Consider the following 15,187-nt stretch of genomic DNA (forward strand, 5'->3'; position numbering starts at 1 on the left):
ATATTCAAAAGATTTCGTTATCTTTAACTGTAAATGACTCCAATGAATCTCTCATCTCTTAAATTCTTAATATACACGCAGAAAGATCCCTCAGCTTGTTTAACCTCTATAGGGCCTATTGAATAATTTCTTCTTCGGCAGAATCATTGATGCAACATCTGTATTCGGCTATAATCATTGTTATGTCAGAGGATGTGTTCCATCATTAATGATTCTTATTTATAATTTTATTAGCTTATAATCTCATACATATGCATAGATACATTTAAAAGATATATATATATATATATATATATATATTATAAGATGCATAGTATCATTTTCATTTATATAATTTAAATATTATTAATAGTTATTCTTATATATATATATATATATATATATATATATATATATATATTTTTACATTTTAAAAAGTCTTGTAAGAATATTATTAAGTAGAAAATGTTAATTTTCCTTTTTCAATTTTTAATTTTTATTTTTTTGTGTTCATTGATTCTAGACTCTTTAATTTTTGTACGTAATAACTTATTTTGATGGATATTTATGATGTAATCTCACATTTGACTCCAAAATTAAAAAATAAAACTCTCTCTAAAAATAAATAATTTAGGATATATAGCGTAAAATTAAACTTCAGTTGTAGAATTTAATTGGACTCTCTCTCTCTCTCTCTCTCTCTCTCTCTCTCTCGGTTGATAGATAGATTAGGATGATTAAATAATTCTGTAACTTACGTACTTGACTTACATTATTGTAATAAAAGCAGTAATAGGTACACCTAAGTGAAGAATAGAAATGGAAATCATCCCCATGGTATGGCCCTTAGTGATAATCAATGTTTTTATAGTGATGGAGGAAAATAAACAATTAAGGGGCATTTGGTTTGCTGTGATGTGTTTTTAATGTGATGCACATAAATATAATGCGACATTAAAGTTTTTGGTTTATTTTATTTTTTTTAACATTACCATAATTTAAAATTACAAAATATATCACATCTCACCTTCATCTCAGCACATTCCCTAATAATGCAATGTTATATTTTTGAATTGGATTATATTAATATAAGATTACAATAATGTAATTGTGAGGGGTAAAAGACCAGTAGGCCCACGTCGATGACTATGTTGGGCCGAAGGCCCAGCCCAAGGGAAAAATCTCTCCTTGGCCGCGGGGAGAGTCCTCCTCGACACAACGTAGCTGAGGATGGAGGAGGTAACCTGCCACCAGTAGTGACACTCCCTATCATCTCACGGAGCGGGAAAAGTACTAAAGCAGAAAAGGACAATGAAAGTGTGGAAAGGAAAGGCTGCCATTATCACATTCGGTGCCTTGTGCCTGACACAGCTATACCTCTCTGTCCTTGCAACCATTCCCAACAACTGGAAGGAAGGGCTAATGGGACAAGTACCTACCCTAGGGGCCCCATTCAGGAGGAAGGAAACTACTATAAAAAGGGAGTAAAGTGAGACAGAAGAGGTTGGGGCGGAGACCCCCCAACACTCCAGAGGCATAAAAAAGAAAAGGCTCCCCATACCGTGGCGAGGACCAATCCTCTGTGATGAGTCCGGTCCGCCTCAACCTGATCGTAAAGAGTACCATGGTGACCATTGTTCATATGCTAAGGCCAAGCTCTTTGGTTCACTCTCTATAAATTCATTGTACTGGGCTCAAAGGTCTAAAGTTCCATTCATTTTGGGCCTGGCCTGAAAAACGTGGCCCTACAATTGGCGCCGTTTGTAGGAAAGCTTGTGCGTTGGCGAATATAACGGTTAGTCACAGTCAAGCTATAAAAATCCCTGGGGAGGACAATTTTGGCAGCGGTGCGAGCTACACTGAAGCCCTCCATCATTTCCAGGAACACACCGCCATCATCATAGCGCAGCCTCCGTTTTGGGTCACGCTTCGAAATAATTCATTACGAGGGGAGGACCGCTAGACATCGCAGTTCAAGGGGCTTCGGACATCAGATATGCGCCCCCATGCACTTGTCAAGGGGCTAGCTCTTGAGACCCATAATATTCCGGTCCGTTGAATCCCCTACAGACAGGGGAACCCAGGGCTAAACTGGAATCTCTTGAAGTGCTAGACAGAACCAAGGTCTTGCATGGTCCTCAGACCCAAACCTATGGGGAAACTAGATACTCCAAGAGCCTAAGTGCTAGACAGAACCAAGATCTTGCATGGTCCTCGGACCTAAACCTATGGGGAAACTAGACACTCCAAGCGCCTAAGTGCTAGACAGAACCAAGGTTTTGCATGGTCCTTGGACCCAAACCTACGGGAAACTAGCAACTTCAAGAAAGGCCTAAGTGCCTGCCTAAGTCCTAAGTGGAATGGAGGTCTCATATGGTCCTCGACCCCCCGGCCTTATGGAGGCTAACACACGAGGGTGCCTTTTTTAGTGTTTAGACTAGGTACAGTCATGCCTTGGTCCTCAGACCAGACACCTAAAACAAGTTAAAACTACAAATATCATTGAAAAAGTGGGAAAGAACCCTAGGGCCCAGTGATCCCCTCGAACAATTTATTTTAGGTTACACGTTCTCAGGCAGTTACCCCGTTCGCAATACAGAACGTACGGCTGTTATCTCGGTTAGTCTTATATAGTTAACCTATTTAAAGTCGGCGTTGTTGTGCCCGTGGGTTCCGATAAGCTTAAAGTAATAACTTTTTACCGACAAGGGCATCAGTTCTAAGTGCGGTTCAAAAGAAAAGACACCAGCACATTCATTCACAAACTGATTATTGCAGAAAAGAAAGGATACATAAAATACGATAAAATCATCTTTTATTAGATAAAGAGATAGTACAAAATACATAAAAGGGCTTAGACAAGCCTGTAATCATAAGCTAACTAAGAAAAAAAAAAAAGGAATACATGGGGACGATAGATCCTTCAATTTTGCTCTAATAGGGACTAAACAAGTCTGGATGGCACCAGTGATGGAAGAGAAGAAGAAGCAGATCGAGGCACTTGGTCCACAACCTTGCTCTAGCAGCGACTAGGCAAGTCTGGATGGCATCAGTGAGGGAAGAGAAGAAGAGGCAGTGGCATCTGGTCCGCAACCTTGCTCTAGTAGCGACTAGGTAAGCTTGGGTGGCACCAATGATGGAAGAGAGGAAGAAGCAGGGATGCCCAATCCCCATACCTGCTCTAGCCGCAACCGAACAAGTATCGTTTTAGCAGCAATCGAGCAAGCACGGATGGTACCAATGATGGGAAATCCAAGCCCTCACGTGCATGACATACGACACCGGATGAAGGTCCCAGTGTTGTCGCACCAAAAATCTGATGCGACCTCCACCCGTTTCCAATTTTGGCTGAAGGAAGAGGAGGCTCCGCTCTTGCCTTGTTGAGGAGAAAAAATGTCTTGAGCCTTTGTCTCCCTTGCCCTGACCGGGCCATTCTGAATCTCAAGGATACCCAAGGCTTCTAAAGAGGGTTTGGTTCCTTCAACCTCACCTTAGCCTTGACCATTTCACCTCCTAAGGCTCAGTCACATTGATAATGAGGACTTTGGGCACAATTGGAGAGTTAGGATTTGAAAAGCTTAAAGGGCCTGTAGATAAAGGGAATGACCTCCCACCATGCTTCTTATATGGGAGGCAAATTTGGTGGCAATCAATTCCCCCAAATCTCCAAAAAGGAATTACAAGCAAAATAAATCTCGCTCAATTTCCAAAGTGATTTTCAACCTTTGAATTTATGTCACCTCGTGAAGGAACCCTCATTAAAGCACGTCTCGTATACCGAAGCGACAGGGACGCGGCTTGGATAGATTAAAAGAATGTCTCACAGCCGAGAGCGTGCCTTGGGCAAATGAAGAGGCTCTGGCCTTTAGTGGAGGGCCTGACGTGGCAAGCCAAAGCAGAGGCCCAATATAACCAAAACCCTCCTCTCCGCCTGAGGAGCCGGACAATAGGATTTTGAGGGGCTATTGTGAGGGGTAAAAGACCAGTAGGCCCACATCGATGACTACGTTGGGCCGAAGGCCCAGTCCAAGGGAAAAATCTCTCCTCGGCCGTAGGGAGAGTCCTCCTCAGCACAACGTAGCCGAGGATGGAGGAGGTAACCTGCCATCGATAGTGACACTCCCTATTATCTCACGGAGCGGGAAAAGTACTAAAGCAGAAAAGGACAATGAAAGTGTGGAAAGGAAAGGCTGCCATTATCACATTCGGTGCCTTGTGCCTGACACGACCATACCTTTCTATCCTTACAACCACTCCCAACAACTGGAAAGAAGGGTTGATGGGACAAGTACCTACCCTAGAGGCCCCATTTAGGAGGAAGGAAACTACTATAAAAAGGGAGTAAAGTGAGACAGAAGAGGGTGGGGCGGAGACCCCCCAACACTCTAGAGGCATCAAAAAGAAAAGGCTCCCCAAACCGTGACGAGGACCAATCCTCTTTGATGAGTCCGGTCCTCCTCAACCTGATCATAAAGAGTACCATGATGACCGTTGTTCATATGCTAAGGCCTAGTTCTTTGGCCCACTCTCTACAAATTCATTGTACCGGGCTCACAGGTCTAAAGTCTCATTCATTTTGGGCCTGGCCTGAAAAACGTGGCCCTACAGTAATATTACAATGTTATGTAACATCACGGTAAGCCAAAATCAATGCTGCATTTCTGAATCAAATCGGCATAATTTAAACAGCACACTAGTAAGTAGCATCTGTGTGTGTGTATATATATTTGTATTCTTCTCAAAGGCCAAAGCTTATAAAGTTGAGAGCGCTCAGCCTAATCCTACATAAAATATGAAGCATCTTTAAATTTATTTGCAAACTAGAATAATCAACCAAGCTTGTCATATACGCAATTAAAAGACAAGTTGAGTCGAACCCTGACAATTTGTAGTGTTTTTCTTTTGGTTGATAATTTGACAGTTACAATAGCAAAGGAGGATTTTAAACTCTAGAAGTTTTCGTTAGAAACATTAAGAGGTGCGCCAATAAAGCTTCAAGGCTCTTGGCATGGACTATTTGTACTTAATCATCATTTTTTTTAAAGAATCAATTAATCATCATCTTAATATTTTAAGTGCAAGGATAACAATGAAAACGCCAATGTACGTAAGAACCAAGATGAAAATTTCACCCAAAAGTATATTTTAGCCAACTTATATTGTCATATCTTCTTCTTCTTTAAAAAAAAAATTATAATCAGAAATAATTTCATTTCACTGCTAAAAATGGAGTACATCATATGCTAGTTTACCATGTAAAAAATATGGAATCCCCTCCCACCCACCAAATTACAAAACTATGAAGCTAAATGGTTCTTCTTGCTAGATAGTGTGCAACTCTATAAGCATATGATGAATAAACTGAATTCCTAAATAACAAATGCAGCAATCATCCTGGTTCCTTCAAAGATATCATCTAGCTGTGAGTTGTCTAAGTTTGAAAGAAGCAAGTCCTTTGATTAAAAAAGCCAAGTCCTCCTCAACCACTACCTTAATTAGATAGTCCCTCCTATTTTACGGTTTTACCGAACAAGACTGCTTTTTTCTGTAACAAGAGCTTCCACATCCTCCCCCATTTTTATCCCATAACTTCACAAATAATTTAGAAGTCCATTTATCATAAATGATGTTAAAATAGTATCAATCATATTTATTGTTATGTTCTTTATGAACTTTTTGTAGTAAATTTTAGCATTTTTTTATATAATTGGTGACATGTTAGTTTGTAAAAGATTTATATAATAAAATTTGTAATATTCAATTGAAACAATTTGAGTTGTAAAGTGATAATTTTAAGTGAGTATTTTCTTTTTACTAAAAAATTGATAGTATGCTTACTAATTAAATTTTTATTGTGACAGTTGGTTTTAGGTAGGATTTCTTTAATTTTAATTTTGATAAAAATTCAATTTATAGAACAACAATAATAACAAATGCTGTTAATAAATTTCTATAAATGATACATGCAATTTATATTTATTTTTGGATAGGAAGACTATGAATTTTATTCCAAAAGAAAAACAACAATTACATTGTGGAAAAGAGCTTGTTCTAAGAAATAAAGACTCTTTTCAATCCAAGCAATAAAATCATATTTTGAATAATAACTAAATTTTTTGTAATTTGTTATAATTTAGTTCATCAATAGGAGCTAATTTATTTCATCTAAAGTACTTTACAGTTTCACTAATATATATAACCAGAATATATATATATATATATATATATATATATATATATATATATATATTTTAAAGCCAAAATTGAGATAAAATCCAATTAAAATTGAGGTATAATTTTGAGCTTTGTGTCCCAACTAAACTTTTTAATTTTTGTGTCAAGTGAGTTAATTCAATGTTGTAGGGATATTGGGCCTGGGAGTTCATTATCTACTTTTGTTTTGGGCTTGTGGCCCAATCCAAGGACGGGGGGTGTCCGAGGAAGAGATATCTTTGCCAGAAGAGACTATATTGATGAGTAGAGAGATAAGTCTTTGTCATAACGGTAAGAACTATATCAATTTTCTAGCTAAGTTGACAAATTTTGGTATTTTCAATTGAGAAGTATACAATTCAAATCTCATTCTTCTATAATTAAAAAAAAAAAAAAAAGGAAAAAAAACTAGAATTATGTACAAAAACCCATCAAAAAAAAATATTAACAAATACCTTAAGGACATTGGTTTAAAACCTATTTTTAAAAACATTTTATTAGAAAATAATAAAATAATTAATTTTCTTGACAATTTTTTATAAAAATAATATTATAATTTTTCTAATATAGTTTATTAAAAATTGTCAATAATGTAAGTCTAAATTTTCTATCTCACTCTTCTTGCTATACTATATCACAATTAAAAACATGTCACATGTTTATCTATTTATTAAATGCTAAATTTCTGCATTTTATTATTTGAAGTTCCTAAAATAAATAATAAATAACTCATCATATTTAGATAATTAAAATAATAAAAAATATAAATTTAATATTTAATAAAATAGATGGACATATAATATATTTTTATTTATAAAATATATAGTAAATCAGAAATAGCGAAATAGAATATTTGGACTCAGACACAAAAGCTTGGGCGAGTCTCATTTTCACGTGCTCGTGTCTTCAGTCATCACCTTTCATTTTTTATAGGTAATTGTGTTTTGCACACTTTTTTTAAAATTTTATTTTGGGTAACCGTGTTTTCCACTTTTCACTTTCATACGAGTAAAGAAGCATTATCTTGTCACAGGGTCTGACAAATTCTTGTCTTGCTTTCCTTTTTAAAAAATTATGGGAAAGGTCACATCGTCCGACCAAATTTCTTCTTTAGAAAAAACACAAAAGAAAAAAACCTTACAAAAGAGAGAAATTTAGTTCTGTTCACACAGTGACACAGATCACTTTGCTTACTTTCTCTTTTCTTTAGTCAAAAAGTATCACACGAATGGGCGTAGCTATGTATAAGGGTGGGCCATGGCCCCCCAAAATTTTGAATTTTTTTTTAAATATATATAATTATTTTAATTTTTTCAAAATTTAGTCTAGAAAATAAAAGTCGTCCTCAAATATTTGATTTAGTCCAATGATACTCTTAAAAAAAAATTTGTCTAATAATTATATAGACATAATATTATTTTTCACAATTCTATTTTTTTTTGTAAAATATGCTTTTATATCTATTAAATATTTGATAAAATTTGGTACCAAACATACTTGAATCTATATTTTTTTCAACTAGTTATGTGGCAATTAACAAGTTATTGACTCATTAAAAAAAATAATGTCACTAAAACTATATATGAAATGTCTCTTTTGTTACTATATAATGGGTTAGAGCAAGATAGCTTCAAATATATTTGAAACCTAACTTATTCCTCCAAATTTTGGATCATTCATGTGGGGCCCGGCCCAAAACAATAGGCTACCTAAACACAGGCCCGTCCGAAAAGCATCATGTCCGAGGAGAAGTCATAACCAAAACGTTATTCAAGCCCAACTATGGTAAAAGAAACCTGTCCGAGGAGTAACATCTCCTCGGACGCTACGAAGTCCAGGACAAGAGCTTGCCCCTACCACTGCAGCTCATCCTCCAAGCATATAAAAAGAATAAAACCCAAAATATCTCATGGAAAGCAGCTACCGCCACATTAAATGTGACACAACCACCCTCTTGGCCGCATTAATGAGGAAAAGACCCCTGAACAGTACTGCCTTGGCCACTGCAACTCACAAGGGGATGATAAAGGTGTTTGATAGGACAGGTGCTCAAGTGGGGGCTTAGATGATCAACAAGTGTAAGGTTCAGATAAGAATAAGAGAGCTATATAATGTAATAGAATCCCTCAAAGAAAGGGACGGAAAAAACGGTATTCATCACTTAGGAAGTAAAAACTTCTGGGGAATATTGATTCTGGTGTTTTTATCCTTGCAACAACCTTCTCCATACCTAAGTCCGACTAGGTTCACTGAGGCTAAGTTCTTTCACCCATCCTCTACAAACATTTATTGTGCGTTGCGCTTTGGGCCAGGGCCTGATCAAAAGGGTTTGGGCCAGGAAATTCGTGCAACTACAATTGGCGCCGTCTGTGGGAAGAACTACAGCATCAGCTAGCACAACGGTCGAAGTATGGCAGAACTAGGCCCGCACCAGGAGAATCCCCACCAGGCAAACTCCCAACAGACACAACCCGCTGAATCCCAGAGGCAAAATAACCCCACCAACCCAGGTGGCAGGGTGAATCGTGAGGGAAGTGTGCATACTATCCGGACGAGCCAGAGTCACACTCAGACAGGCAGTCACGTGTCCCAGAGGCGAAATAGCCATCAGGCCATGCAGCGGGAGATAGATGACCTGAAAAGGGAGTTACAACGTGTGCGGCGAAAACGGTCCCCCTCTGACTCAGACGAGTCTTCTAATGCGGAGGATGTGAGTTACCGACGGAGGTCGAGGACCCCCCCAAGTGAGACTTTTTCCTACGAGAGGGAACCCCGCCCTGTGCGAAAATATGAAACTCATCCAGCAAAGGTTCAGGGAACGATGTCATGAAGAAGGCGCTGGACCAGGTTTCGAGATCACCCTTCACATATAGAATTGAAGGGGCTAAGCTGCCTCGACGCTTCAACCAACCGGCGTTCGCCATCTATAATGGCCGAGCAGACCCGGTAGAGCACGTGAGCCAGTTTAACCAGAAAATGGCAATCTACTCCCAAAACGAAACCCTAATGTGCAAGATCTTCCCATCCAGTTTGGGATCAATGGCGATGAGGTGGTTTAACAGCTTGAAGACAAATTCCATAGGTTCCTACAAGCAGCTCACTCAGGCTTTCTGCTCCCGTTTTATCACAAACACCAGAGTCCCTCGACCCCTTAGTTCATTATTATCCTTGTCTATGCACGAAGGGGAAACCCTGAAAGCGTACTCGGATAGATATTGGGAGGTGTATAATGACTTAGATGACAACCATGATGATGTTGCTATCAGCACGTTCAAAAGCGGCCTCCCCACCGAGCATGGCTTGAGAAAATCCCTCACTGGAAAACCAGTTGCCGATGTTCATCAGCTGATGGATAGGATCGACAAGTACAAAAGGGTGGAGGAAGATCAGCTGCAGGGAAAGGGAAAGGAGAAGGTCATTCCCCCCAAAGCAAATGACTTTAGATCGGAACGGTATAACCCTAGCCAGCCGAGGAGAGATTTCTCGCGACAGGCTGGACAGAGCCACGCACAAACAGTGAATGCCGTGTTCAGGGAGCCAGTACAGCAGGTGCTGGAGAAAGTAAGAAACGAGCCCTACTTTAGATGGCCGGGGAAGATGGCCGAAGACCCGTCCAAGCGTAACCAGGACCTATACTGTCACTACCATCAGGACCATGGGCACACCATTGAGGATTGCAGGAATCTGTGGAATCACCTAGATCAGCTAGTCCGAGAAGGGAAGTTACGTCACCTTCTACACCCCTCAAGCGGACACCCCGGTCAAGCAATACCAGAGTCCCGAAAGGATGTGTCCTTAAGACCCCCTACTGGAACGATACATGTTATCCTCGCTGCACTAGGAAGAACTGGGCCACCCATCCCCAGAATATTGGCTGTGGATCGACCCTACTCCGAGGACAGGCACAGGGAACCCAAAAGGTCGAAAAAGCGAAGCTCTTTGATACTGGGATTCTCGGACGAGGATAAGAAGGGAACTATTCAACCTCACGACGATGCCTTGGTGGTTACGTTAAGAATTGGAGGCTTCGATGTGAGAAGGGTGTTAGTAGACTCGGGTAGTGCGGTAGAAATAATGTACCCTGATCTATACAAGGGGCTGAACCTCAAACCGGAGGACTTGGCAGCTTATGATTCCCCTCTTCTCAGCTTCGAAGGGAGGATGGTTACACCGAAAGGGCAGATCCGGCTACCCGTGCAGACTGGGTCAGAGGTGGTGGAGGTAAATTTTATCGTGGTCGACGCTTACTCCCCCTATACCGCGATAGTTGCCAGGCCATGGATCCACACCCTAGAAGCCGTGACCTCCACACTCCACCAAAAAGTAAAGTACCCATCCAGAGGACAAGTAGAAGAGGTCCGAGGAGATCAGGCCGTATCCAGGAAGTGTATGGTTGCCGCCATCCTACATCGGCCCGTTGCCGAGTCCTTGGCCCCCCAGAACTCATAGCAACCAGCCTCCTCGGCAGGGCAAGGGGATGAGCCAGCCGAGGAGATCAGGTGTGAAAGTTTAGAAAAGATCGCTGTTAACAACGACCCGGACAAGTTTTTTCAGGTCGGCTCTGAGTTGCCTGCTCAAGAAAAAGAGGAACTGATTGGATTTCTCAGAGGAAATGTCGACGTGTTTGCGTGGGACGCCTATGACGCCCCAGGGGTGGATCCTGGTCTTATTTGTCACCACCTTAACGTCAACCCGTCTTCCACTCCGAAGAAGCAGCCCCCCCGACGCCCTTCAAAGGAACACGCTAGTGCCGTGAGAGACGAGGTTGCAAAACTGAAAAAAGCAGGGGCTATTAAGGAGGTCTTTTACCCTGAATGGTTGGCAAACACGGTGGTGGTAAAGAAGAAGACAGGTAAATGGAGGGTCTGCGTGGACTTCACGGACCTGAACAAGGCATGCCCAAAGGACCCATTCCCCCTACCACGAGTAGATAGGTTGGTGGATGCAACCGTGGGTCACCCTCGGATGAGCTTCCTGGACGCCTTCCAGGGCTATCATCAGATCCCCCTTGCACCAGAGGACCAGGAGAAGACGGCTTTCATGACGCCCATCGGAAACTACCACTATAAGGTGATGCCGTTTGGGCTAAAGAACGCAGGCTCAACCTACCAAAGGATGATGACCCGGATGTTGGAACCACAGCTGGGCAAGATCATTGAAGTTTACATAGACGATATGGTTGTGAAGAGCAAAAGGGGTGTCCGAGCACGTGAAAGACCTTGAAGAAATCTTCGCTATCTTAAGAAAACACCGGTTGCGGTTGAACGCTTCCAAATGTTCCTTCGGAGTTGGGTCGGGGAGGTTCCTAGGGTACATGGTAACCCATAGGGGAATAGAAGTGAGCCCCGATCAAATCAAAGCGATAAACAGCTTACAGGCTCCTCGAAACCCGAAGGAAGTACAGAAGCTCACGGGTATGATTGCAGCATTAAACAGGTTTATATCGCGGTCAGCGGATCGATGCCGACCATTTTACTTACTGATAAACAAGTGGAAAGGGTTTGAGTGGTCGGAGGAGTGCGTTCGGGCTTTCCAGCAGCTTAAGGAATATCTGTCACGACCCCCCATCATGTCCAGTCCTGAGGCAGACGAGGTGTTATTTGCGTACATCGCTGTAGCTCCCCATGCTGTAAGCCTGGTACTGATACGGGATGATAATGGGGTGCAGCGACCAGTATACTATGTGAGCAAATCATTACACGAAGCCGAGGTGCGATATCTACCTTTGGAAAAGGCAATTCTGGCGGTAGTACATACCACCCGGAAGCTCCCTCATTACTTTCAGGCGCATACGGTTGTCGTCCTAACCCAGCTTCCCCTTCGAGTAGTGCTTCGAAGCGCTGATTACACAGGAAGGATCGCCATGTGGAGTGCGCTTTTGGGGGCCTTTGACATTAAATATATGCCCAGATCCTCCATCAAAGGCCAGGTCCTCGCAGACCTGGTAGTGGAATTTGCTGAACCCTCTATAGAAACAATAACCGAGAAGAAAGACATGGATGGAAAATCGGTTGGTGTCATTTCGGCAAGGGGAGCCCTGCATTGGAAGGTCTACGTGGACGGCGCGGCCAACCAGAGAGGATCTGGAGTTGGGATAGTTCTAATATCACCAGACGGTGCCGCCATTGAAAAGTCGCTGAGACTCGGATTTCCGGCTACGAACAATGAAGCCGAATACGAGGCCTTACTTCAAGAGATGACAATGGTTCAAAGATTGGGCAGAAGAGTAGTAGAAGTATTCTCAGACTCCAAATTGGTTGTCGGACAAGTGATGGGTGAGCTGGAAGCCAGAGATGCTAGGATGCAAGAGTATCTAGGACAGGTCAAGCGCCTACAGACGAGTTTTGAGTCATTCAATCTGACGCACGTTCCTCGAAGTGCAAACACTCATGCAGACTCGCTGGCCACTCTTGCCACGTCCTCGGCGCATAATCTGCCACGAATGATCCTAGTTGAAGATCTAGTCAAGGCGAGTCCCATCCGTGGAAACCCGGCCCACGTCCACCAGATCAGACAAAGTCCCAGCTGGATGGACCCCATAAAGAACTTCCTCCAGGATGATACCTTACCGGAAGAAAAACTAGAGGCCGAAAAGATCCGTAGAAACGCTCCTCGGTTCTGGCTGTCAGAGGACCACAAGCTATATCGGCGCTCCTATACTGGACCGTACCTACTCTGCGTACATCCAGAAGAGTCCGAGTCTCTACTTGAAGAATTACATGAGGGAATTTGTGGAAGTTACACCGGAGGAAGGTCGCTGGCACACAGGGCACTCACCCAAGGATACTGGTGGCCGAACATGCAAAGAGAGGCCCAAGAGTACGCTAAGAAGTGCGACCAGTGCCAAAGATTTGCCCCGAATATCCACCAACCCGGAGGGGTTCTCAACCCACTCTCTAGCCCATGGCCGTTCGCACAATGGGGACTTGATATTGTCGGACCATTCCCCAAAACTGCAGGGAACAAGCGATACATAATAGTCGGAACTGATTACTTCACTAAATGGGTGGAAGCTGAACCCTTGGCCAACATTAGGGACGTGGATGCCCAGAAATTCATCTGGAAGAACATTATCACCCGCTTCGGGACTCCGCGTACACTCGTTTCCGACAACGGTCTTCAGTTCGATAGTAAGAGCTTTAGGGAGTATTGCCGCGAGTTTGGGATCATTAATCGATATTCCACCCCCGCATACCCCCAAGGAAATGGGCAAGTCGAGGCCGTGAACAAGGTCATCGTGAACGGGCTGAAGAAAAGACTGGATGAGGCAAAGGGGAGATGGGTAGAAGAACTCCCGCACGTTTTGTGGACATATCGGACAACGCCGCGACGTTCAACCGGTGAAACCCCCTTTTCGATGACTTATGGGGCTGAGGCCGTGCTTCCAATCGAGAACAACTTCCCCACACTAAGGTCTAGCTCATTTACCCCAAACGGTAATGACGAGTTATTGGGAAGAAGCCTAGACCTAGCCGAGGAAAGAAGGGAAAAAGCCACGATTCATATGGCCTATTATCACCAGAAGCTAAGACAAGGGTATGATGCCAACGTTAAGTTGCGGCCTCTAGGTCCGGGTGATCTCGTGATGAGAAAGATTCTCGGTAACGCAAAAAACCCCTCTTGGGGCAAGTTGGGGCCCAATTAGGAAGGACCATACCGCGTCACATCCGTGGCCGGGATAGGCGCTTACTACCTAGAAGATCTGGATGAAAAAACCGTACCACGACCATGGAATGTAAATAACCTCAGAAGATATTGTTATTAATGAAAATGGCTTCGCCCATGTTTTGTTTCTTGCTTATCCTCTGCGTGCTGATATGTCTGCATCTATTCATAGTTTTAAACAGAACCTAAGTCCTGCATGGATCCTCGGACCACAGACTTAGGGGAAATTATTACTCATGACTATTCATAGTTTTAAACAGAACCTAAGTACTGCATGGCTCCTCGGACCACAGACTTAGGGGAAATTATTACTCATGACAATCCATACAAGTTTTAAACAGAACCTAAGTACTGCATGGCTCCTCGGACCACAGACTTAGGGGAAATTATTACTTATGGCGACCATTCATAGTTTTAAACAGAACCAAAGTCCTGCATGGCTCCTCGGACCACAGACTTTGGGGAAATTATTACTCATGACAATTTATACAAGTTTTAAATAGAACCTTAGTCCTACATGGATCCTCAGACCACAGACTTAGGGAAAATTATTACTTATGGCGACCATTCATAGTTTTAAACAGAATCAAAGTCCTGCATGGCTCCTCGGACCACAGACTTTGGGGAAATTATTACTCATGACAATTTATACAAGTTTTAAACAGAACCTAAGTCCTACATGGATCCTCAGACCACAGACTTAGGGGAAATTATTACTTATGGCGACCATTCATAGTTTTAAATAGAACCAAAGTCCTGCATGGCTCCTCGGACCACAGACTTTGGGGAAATTATTACTCATGACAATTTATACAAGTTTTAAACAGAACCTAAGTCCTGCATGGATCCTCAGACCACAGACTTAGGGGAAATTATTACTTATGGCGACCATTCATAGTTTTAAACAGAACCTAAGTCCTGCATGGATCTTCAGACCACAGACTTAGGGGAAATTATTACTTATGGCGACCACTCATAGTTTTAAACAGAACCAAAATCCTGCATGACTCCTCGGACCACAGACTTTGGGGAAATTATTACTCAGGACAACTTATTCATAGTTTTAAACAGAACCAAAGTCCTGCATGGCTCCTCGCACCACAGACTTAGGGGAAATTATTATTCATGATAATTTGGGAAACTATTGCCTAAGGGAAAGCGTTTTAAGGCGTGTGCGCAGGCCAGCACTGTTGACCCTCATTCAAATTCGCTACAAAACATCCTCCTCACCTTGACCGTTTATATCGATATCAGCGTTTAAAAAAAAGAAAGAAGGGATAGTGTTAACAAAAATTCATGAAAATGAAGGAAATATTCTATATTAATGTCC

This window comes from Quercus robur, chromosome 7, assembly GCF_932294415.1.
Source record: "Quercus robur chromosome 7, dhQueRobu3.1, whole genome shotgun sequence".
Lineage (NCBI taxonomy): Eukaryota > Viridiplantae > Streptophyta > Magnoliopsida > Fagales > Fagaceae > Quercus > Quercus robur.